This window comes from Triticum aestivum, chromosome 4A (assembly GCF_018294505.1).
Source record: "Triticum aestivum cultivar Chinese Spring chromosome 4A, IWGSC CS RefSeq v2.1, whole genome shotgun sequence".
In the NCBI taxonomy this organism is placed as follows: Eukaryota; Viridiplantae; Streptophyta; class Magnoliopsida; order Poales; family Poaceae; genus Triticum; species Triticum aestivum.
The window spans coordinates 514804324-514813119 of record NC_057803.1 but is presented as its reverse complement, the minus strand read 5'-3'; positions in this window follow the sequence as shown (position 1 = coordinate 514813119).

Below are 8796 nucleotides of genomic sequence, written 5' to 3'. Positions count from 1 at the left end.
AATAAATCCTCGCAACCAACGCGATAAGGGGTTGTCAATCCCTACACGACCACTTACGAGAGTGAGATCTGATAGATATGATAAGATAATATTTTTGGTATTTTTGTGATAAATATGCAAAGTAAAATAAAAGCAAAGTAAAAAAGCAAAGGAAATAAGTATTGGAGATTAATATGATGAAGATAGACCCGGGGGCCATAGGTTTCACTAGTGGCTTCTCTCGAGAGCATAAGTATTCTACGGTGGGTGAACAAATTACTGTTGAGCAATTGACAGAATTGAGCATAGTTATGAGAATATCTAGGTATGATCATGTATATAGGCATCACGTCCGAGACAAGTAGACCGAATCCTGCCTGCATCTACTACTATTACTCCACTCATCGACCGCTATCCAGCATGCATCTAGAGTATTAAGTAAATGAAAACAGAGTAACGCCTTAAGCAAGATGACATGATGTAGAGGGATAAACTCATGCAATATGATGAAAACCCCATCTTGTTATCCTCGATGGCAACAATACAATGCGTGCCTTGTTGCCCCTACTGTCACTGGGAAAGGACACCGCAAGATTGAACCCAAAGCTAAGCACTTCTCCCATTGCAAGAAAGATAAATCTAGTAGGCCAAACCAAACTGATAATTCGAAGAGACTTGCAAAGATAACCAATCATACATAAAAGAATTCAGAGAAGATTCAAATATTGTTCATAGATAGACTTGATCATAAACCCACAATTCATCGGTCTCAACAAACACACTGCAAAAGAAGATTACATCGAATAGATCTCCACAAGAGAGGGGAGAACATTGTATTGAGATCCAAAAAGAGAGAAGAAGCCATCTAGCTACTAACTATGGACCCGTAGGTCTGAGGTAAACTACTCACACTTCATCGGAGGGGCTATGGTGATGATGTAGAAGCCCTCCGTGATCAATGCCCCCTCCGGCGGAGTTCCAGAACAGGCCCCAAGATGGGATCTCGTGGATATAGAAAGTTGCGGCGGTGGAATTAGGGTTTTGGCTCTGTATCTGATCGTTTGGGGATACGTAGGTATATATAGGAGGAAGGAGTACGTCGGTGGAGCAACAGGGGGCCCACGAGAGTGGAGGGCGCGCCTGGGGGGTAGGCGCGCCCCCTACCTCGTGGCCTCCTCTTTCGTTTCTTGACGTAGGGTCCAAGTCTCCTGGATCACATTCAGTGAGAAAATCACGTTCCCGAAGGTTTCATTCTGTTTGGACTCCGTTTGATATTCCTTTTCTTCGAAACCCTGAAATAGGCAAAAAAACAGCAATTCTGGTCTAGGCCTCCGGTTAATAGGTTAGTCCCAAAAATAATATAAAAGTGGATAATAAAGCCCAATAATGTCCAAAACAGTAGATAATATAGCATGGAGCAATCAAAAATATAGATACGTTGGAGACGTATCAAGCATCCCCAAGCTTAATTCCTGCTCGTCCTCGAGTAGGTAAATGATAAAAGCAGAATTTTTGATGCGGAGTGCTACCTGGCATAATTTTAATGTAATTCTTCTTAATTTTGGTATGAATATTCAAATCCGAAAGATTCAATACAAAAGTTCATATTAACATAAAAATAATAATACTTCAAGCATACTAACAAAGCAATTATGTCTTCTCAAAGTAACATGGCCAAACAAAGTTCATCCCTACAAAATCATATAGTTTAGTCATGCTCCATTTTCGTCACACAAGAATGCTCTCATCATGCACAACCCCGATGACAAGCCAAGCAATTGTTTCATACTTTAGTAATCTCAAACCTATAAACTTTCACACAATATATGAGCACGAGCCATGGACATAGCACTATGGGTGGAATAGAATATAATGAGGGGGGTTATGTGGAGAAGACAAAAAGGAGAAAGTCTCACATCAACGAGGCTAATCAATGGGCTATGGAGATGCCCACCGATTGATGTTAATGCAAGGAGTAGGGATTGCCATGCAACGGATGTACTAGAGCTATAAATGTATGAAAGCTCAACAAAAGAAACTAAGTGGGTGTGCATCCAACTTGCTTGCTCACGAAGACCTAGGGCACTTGAGGAGGCCCATTGTTGGAATATACAAGCCAAGTTCTATAATGAAAATTCCCACTAGTATATGAAAGTGACAAAACAAAAGACTCTCTATCATGAAGATTACGGTGCTACTTTGAAGCACAAGTGTGGCAAAGGATAGTAGCATTGTCCCTTCTCTCTTTTTCTCTCATTTTTTATTTAGCCTTTTCTCTCTTTTTTATATGGCCTTTCTCTTTTTTTTATAATTCCTCACTTGGGACAATGTTCTAGAAAATGATGATCATCACACTTCTATTTATTTTGCAACTCAATGATTACAACTTGATACTAGAACAAAAGATGACTCTATATGAATGCCTCCAGCGGTGTACCGGGATATGCAATGGACCAAGAGTGACATGTATGAAAAAATTATGAACGGTGGCTTTGCCACAAATACTATGTCAACTACATGATCATGCTAAGCAATATGACAATAATGAATGTGTCATGATAAACGGAAGGGTGGAAAGTTGCATGGCAATATATCTTGGAATGGCTATGGAAATGCCATAATAGGTAGGTATGGTGGCTGTTTTGAGGAAGATATAAGGAGGTTTATGTGTGAAAGAGTGTATCATATCACGGGGTTTGGATGCACCGGCGAAGTTTGCGCCAACTCTCAATGTAAGAAAGGGCAATGCACGGTACTGAAGAGGCTAGCAAGGATGGAAGGGTGAGAGTGCGTATAATCCATGTACTCAACATTAGTCGTAAAGAACTCACATACTTATTGCAAAAATCTACAAGTCATCAAAAACCTTGGCACTACACGCATGCTCCTAGGGGGATAGATTGGTAGGAAAAAACCATCGCTCGTCCCCGACCGCCACTCATAAGGAGGACAATCAAATAACACCTCATGTTTCAAATTTGTTACATAACGTTTACCATACGTGCATGCTACGAGACTTGCAAACTTCAACACAAGCATTTCTCAATTTCACAACTACACAACTAGCACAACTTTGATATTATTACCTCCATATCTCAAAACAATCATCAAGCATCAAACTTCTCTTAGTATTCAAAACACTCATAAGAATTTTTTACTAATCTTGAATACCTAGCATATTAGGATTTTAAGCAAATTACCATGCTATTTAAGACTCTCAAAATAATCTAAGTGAAGCATGTGAGATCAATAGTTTCTATAAAACAAATCCACCACCGTGCTCTAAAAGATATAAGTGAAGTACTAGAGCAAAACTATATAACTCAAAAGATATAAGCGAAGCACATAGAGTATTCTAACAAATTCCTAATCATGTATGGCTCTCTCAAAAGGTGTGTACAGCCAGGATGATTGTGGTAAACTAAAAGTTAAAGACTCAAATCATACAAGACACTCCAAGCAAAACACATATCATGTGGTGAATAAAAATATAGCTCCAAGTAAAGTTATCGATAGAAGTAGACGAAAGAGGGGATGCCTTCCAGGGCATCCCCAAGCTTTGGCTTTTAGGTGTCCTTAGATTATCTTTGGGGTGCCATGGGCATACCCAAGCTTAGGGTATTGCCACTCCTTGTTCCATACTCTATCAAATCTTTACCCAAAACTTGAAAACTTCACAACACAAAACTCAAAGTAGAAAATCTCGTGAGCTCCATTAGCGAAAGAAAACAAAAGACCACTTTAAAGTACTGTAATGAACTCATTCTTTATTTATATTGGTGTTAAACCTACTGTATTCCAACTTCTCTATGGTTTATAAACTATTTTACTACCCATAGATTCATCAAAATAAGCAAACAACACACGAAAAACAGAATCTGTCAAAAACAGAACAGTCTGTAGTAATCTGTATCTAGCGCAAGATCTGGAACCCCAAAAAATCTAAAATAGATTGATGGACATGAGGAATTTATCTATTAATCATATTCAAAAAGAATTAACTAAATATAACTTTCCAAATAAAAATGGCAGCAGTTCTCGTGAGCACTAAAGTTTCTGTTTTTTACAGCAAGTTTAACAAGACTTTCCCCAAGTCTTCCCAACGGTTCTACTTGGCACAAACACTAATTAAACACAAAAAACACACAACCAAAACAGATATTAGTTAAATTATTTATTGCTAAACAGGAGAAAAAAGTAAGGAATAAAAATAAAATTGGGTTGCCTCCCAACAAGCGCTATCGTTTAACGCCCCTACCTAGGCATAACAAGCAAGGATAGATCTAGGTATTGCCATCTTTGGTAGACAATCCATAAGTGGCTCTCATAATAGATTCATAAGGTAATTTAATTTTCTTTCTAGGAAAGTGTTCCATGCCTTTCCTTAACGGAAATTGGAATCTAATATTTCCTTCCTTCATATCAATAATTTCACCAATTGTTCTAAGGAAAGATCTACCAAGAATAATAGCACATGAAGGATTGCAATCTATGTCAAGAACAATAAAATCTATGGGCACATAATTCCTATTTGCAACAATAAGAACATCATTAATTCTTCCCATAGGTTTCTTAATAGTGGAATCCGCAAGGTGCAAGTTTAGAGAGCAATCATCAAAATCACGGAAACCTAACAAATCACACAAAGTCTTTGGAATCGTGGAAAAACTAGCACGCAAATCACATAAAGCATAGCATTCATGATCTTTAATTTTAATTTTAATAGTTGGTTCCCACTCATCATAAAGTTTTCTAGGGATAGAAACTTCCAATTCAAGTTTTTCTTCATAAGATTGCATCAAGGCATCAACAATATGTTTAGTAAACGCTTTATTTTGACTATTAGCGTGAGGAGAATTTAGCACGGATTGCAACAAGGAAATACAATCAATCAAAGAGCAATTTTCATAGTTAAATTCCTTGAAATCCATAATAGTGGGTTAGCAACATCTAGGGTTTTAATTTCTTCAATCCCACTTCTATCAATTTTAGCATCAAGATCAAAAAATTCCAGATTCTTGGAACGCCTTCTAGGTAAAGGTGGATCATATGCAGTCCCATAATTACCAAGATTCATATTGAAAAACAAATATTTAATAGGGGACACATCAATAACTTTTAGATCTTCATCTTTATTTTCATAGGAACTAGAAGAACACGCTCTTATAAAGGTATCTTTCTTAGCACGCATCCTAGCGGTTCTTTCTTTGCACTCATCAATGGAAATTCTCATGGCTTTGAGAGACTCATTGATATCATGCTTAGGTGGATTAGATCTAAGTTTCAAAGAATCAACATCAAGAGAAATTCTATCAACGTTCCTAGCCAACTCATCAATCTTAAGCAATTTTTCTTCCATCAAAGCATTGAAATTCTTTTGCGAGGTAATAAATTCTTGAATATTAGATTCAAAATCAGAGGGCATCTTATTATAATTTCCATAAGAATTGTTGTAGGAATTACCATAATTATTAGAGGGATTACTAGGATAAGGCCCAGGATTGAAATTTCCTCTATACGCGTTGTTACCAAAATTGTTTCTACCAACAAAATTCACATCCATAGATTCATTATTATTCTCAATCAAAGTAGACAAGGGCATATCATTAGGATCGGAATAAACACTCTTACTAGCAAATAATTTTATAAGTTCATCCATCTTTCCACTCAAAACATTAATTTCTTCTATTGCATGCACCTTTTTATTACTAGATCTTTCAGTATGCCATTGAGAATAATTAACCATAATATTATCTAGGAGTTTAGTAGCTTCTCCTAAAGTGATTTCCATAAAAGTGCCTCCTGCGGCTGAATCTAAAATATTTCTAGAAGCAAAATTCAATCCGGCATAAATTTTTTGTATAATCATCCACAAATTCAAACCATGAGTAGGGAAATTATGTATCATTAATTTTATTCTCTCCCAAGCTTGTGCAACATGTTCATGATCAAGTTGCTTAAAAATCATAATATCGTTTCTAAGGGAGATGATCTTAGCGGGAGGAAAATACTTAGAGATAAAAGCATCTTTGCACTTATTTCATGAATCAATACTATTTTTAGGCAAAGACGAAAACCAAGCTTTAGCACGATCTCTAAGCGAAAAAGGAAATAGCTTCAATTTAACAATATCATTATCCATATCTTTCTTCTTTTGCATATCATACAAATCAACGAAGCTATTTAGATGGGTAGCGGCATCTTCACTAGGAAGGTCGGAAAACGGATCTTTCATGACAAGATTCAGCAAAGCAGTATTAATTTCACAAGATTCAGCATTGGTAAGAGGAGCAATCAGAGTGCTAATAAAATCATTATTGTTAGTATTGGTGAAGTCACACAATTTAGTGTTATCTTGAGCCATCGTGACAAGCAAGCAAACTAACACACAAGCAAACAAAAAGCAAGCGGGCAAAAAGAGGCAAACGGGAAAAAGAAGGAGGATAGAGAGAGAGGGCGAATAAAACGGCAAGGGTGAAGTGGGGGAGAGGAAAATGAGAGGCAAATGGTAAATAATGTAATGCGGGAAATAAAGGTATGTGATGGATACTTGGTATATTGACTTTCGCGTAGACCTCCCCGGCAACGGCGCCAGAAATCCTTCTTGCTACCTCTTGAGCACTGCGTTGGTTTTCCCCGAAGAGGAAGGGATGATGCAGCAAAGTAGCGTAAGTATTTCCCTCAGTTTTTGAGAACCAAGGTATCAATCCAGTAGGAGGCTACGCGTCAGTCCCTCGTACCTACACAAAACAAATAAATCCTCGCAACCAACACGATAAGGGGTTGTCAATCCCTACACGGCCACTTACGAGAGTGAGATCTGATAGATATGATAAGATAATATTTTGGTATTTTTGTGATAAAGATGCAAAGTAAAATAAAAGCAAAGTAAAAAGCAAAGGAAATAACTAAGTATTGGGAGATTAATATGATGAAGATAGACCCGGGGGCCATAGGTTTCACTAGTGGCTTCTATCGAGAGCATAAGTATTCTAGGGTGGGTGAACAAATTACTGTTGAGCAATTGACAGAATTGAGCATAGTTATGAGAATATCTAGGTATGATTATGTATATAGGCATCACGTCCGAGACAAGTAGACCGACTCCTGCCTGCATCTACTACTATTACTCCACTCATTGACCGTTATCCAGCATGCATCTAGAGTATTAAGTTAATGAAAACAGAGTAACGCCTTAAGCAAGAAAATCGTGTGTCCTCTGGATTTACCGCACGTGAAATACCATGTGTGCATGAACAATTGCATCATTTATCGGGACGAGCACGCGGAGTCTACCATATGTTCGGTGTGCGGCGTCACTCGATACAAGAAGAGGAAGAAAGCTCCTCGAAAAGTGGTGTGGTACTTTCCGATCACTCCTCGTCTGCAGCGGTATTTCGCGGACCCTAAGATAGCAAAGCTCCTGCGTTGGCACGCGGATAGGGAGGAGAAGAAGCGAGAAGATGACGCAAATGATCCGGAGATAGATAAAAAAGACAAGATGCTGAGTCACCCTAAGGATGCGAGCCAGTGGCAAGCATTGAACTTCGAAGACCCAGAATTTGGGAACGATCCAAGGAACATCGTGCTGGGCGCGAGCACCGATGGAGTCAATCCATTTGGCAGCCAGAGAAGCACACATAGATATCGTCAGCTAGATAGAGATTCCGGGTCTTCGAAAACCGTGTTCATGGGACATCGAAGGTGGCTTCGCGACGATGACCTGTGGAGAAAACGCAAGGATCTGTTCGATGGTGAAACCGAACCCCGAGGACGCCCGCGTACGAGGAGCGGCGAGGAAATAGACAAGTTGTTGAAAAATTGGAAAGGCTGCCCACTGCCGGGAAAGAAGCAAAAGGCGCCAGAGCCGGGAAAGAAGCGAAAGGCGCCAGAGCCGCTGCTGAAGGTATGAAAAACGAGGTCTGTTTTCTGGGACTTGCCATACTGGAAGATCCACCGTGTGCCTCACAGCCTTGATATCATGCATATCACAAAGAACGTGTGCGAGAGTCTGCTTGGTACCCTGCTCAACATGCCAGAGAGGATCAAAGATGGGCCGAAAGCAAGGGCAGACTTGAAATCAATGGGCATCAGGCAGGAGCTTCACGCTATATATGATGATCATGATGATGATGATGATGATGAGGCGAAGCAGGACACGAAAAGTCGTCGCAAAGGCAAAAAGGCCAAGAAGACCGGAAATGACTACCCTCCCGCGTACTTCACTCTAAGTCAGCAGGAGATCGAGCAGTTTTTCACCTGCCTCGTAGGAGTAAAACTTCCTTACGGTTACGCGGGGAAGATAAGCAGATACCTAGACCCAGTGAAGCTGAAGTTCAGCGGGATGAAGTCTCACGACTGTCACGTGCTGATGACGCAGATACTTCCAGTTGCAATCCGTGGGATCATGGACGCGCACGTTCGTGAAACCCTATTTGGCCTATGCAACTTTTTCGATGGCGCACTGTTGTATATACTAATGGCGCACTGTTGTATATACTAATGGCGCATCAGGGGTGCGCCATTAGTATACCAGATACTAATGGCGCATCTGTGGTGCGTCATTAGTAAAATATACTAATGGCGTGCTACTAATGGCGCACCACTAATGCGCCATTAATGGTCAAATTAGGTGCGCCATTAGTAGGCATTTTCCTAGTAGTGATTATATCATTAGAAACTCCTTTCACATACGAAATCGATGGTATGCTTTATGCAACATGCATGTCATATGTTATTGTGCTAACCTATGATCAAAGATAACCTCGCAAAACGTATTAGGTCCTACATATGGATGGGGGAGTACCTTTCTATTTT